General features: G+C 51.8%; 1 long non-coding RNA gene across 1 annotated transcript in view; it reads left to right on the top strand.

Annotated features, from left to right (window-relative positions):
* Positions 1 to 570, top strand: part of LOC106148969 — a 22,936-nt gene extending 22,366 nt beyond the window's left edge. The window contains exon 2 of the long non-coding RNA XR_001234797.1: positions 186 to 570. This is a non-coding gene — a long non-coding RNA (uncharacterized LOC106148969). The remainder of the gene's footprint in view (positions 1 to 185) is intronic.
* Positions 571 to 1,033: the final 463 nt, after the last annotated feature.

Here is a 1,033-nt window from a genome sequence, read left to right as displayed (position 1 = left end):
CCTTGTGAGTTCAAGGACAGCCTGGGCTACAAAGTGAGCTCAAGGCCAGCCCAAACTATAGTGAGACCCTGTCTTAAAAAGACAAAAACAAAATCCAGAAAACTTACATGTCTGTTTAATAATCATAAACAGCCGTCTTCACAGGCCATTTGAAATAATATCTGTAATCACTGCGTGTTACTCAGGTGCTGCACAAGTCCGTGAAACGTCTGATGCGTGCAGATTTCCGCGTGACTGCCTGCGGCGCGCGCCGGAGGCGGCATCTGGGCGGCGCTGGACCCTGCCCGCTCAGCCACACTTCCGCACGGCGCAGCTGAGGGAGGAAAAGATCACGGACGTCACATGAGCCGGGCAGGTGGCACGTGCGTGTGACCACCTCGCCAGTAGGTGCAGATCTGCCGACAAACCAGGAGGACGGGGGGTTCTCCTGGGGTGCTCCCCTCCCCCGCCCGCACATCCGCTTCTGCCTCTGCCCACGCCTGGTAGCCAGGGCGAGTATCTGTGTTACACCCCTAGCCCTTTATCTAAGAGATAAGAAAGACCAGTGCAAGCAGCTGGCCTTCGTTCAGACTCCGCCTCGCTGGGAACCTCACCCTCCTCTTTTCACCCAAAGTTTGCTGTCTCCGTTGCAGGTCGGAGAAAGGCGTTATCGCCCGGGCTGGCTTTGGTCTTTGGTCCACTTCCCTCCACTCTAGGTGATCGTAAACATTTCAGCAGCCAGGGCTGCTAGCCTTTATTTTAGGTGTCTCGAGCCACAGAAGTATAGACTTCGGGCTTTGTTTTATTTATTTACTTATTTATTTATGTTTGCAGCACATAATGACTACATTAATCATGGAAAGATAAAAATATGTTATTATACGTAACATTTTTTCAACTGTTTTGGAAGTTTGTTAGTGTAGGGACGGTGGGCCCTGTAGATAGGGACAAGATGGATGAAGGCCTCCTTGAGCCTTATTAAAAATGAATAGGCAGCCGGGCGTGGTGGTGCACGCCTGTAATCCCAGCACTTGGGAGGCTGAGGCAGGAGGAT

Source organism: Chinchilla lanigera, unplaced genomic scaffold, assembly GCF_000276665.1.
Source record: "Chinchilla lanigera isolate Chin_1 unplaced genomic scaffold, ChiLan1.0 scaffold00033, whole genome shotgun sequence".
NCBI lineage: Eukaryota > Metazoa > Chordata > Mammalia > Rodentia > Chinchillidae > Chinchilla > Chinchilla lanigera.
The sequence above is the reverse complement of the archived record's forward strand: the minus strand, read 5'-3'. Positions and strand labels throughout refer to the sequence as shown.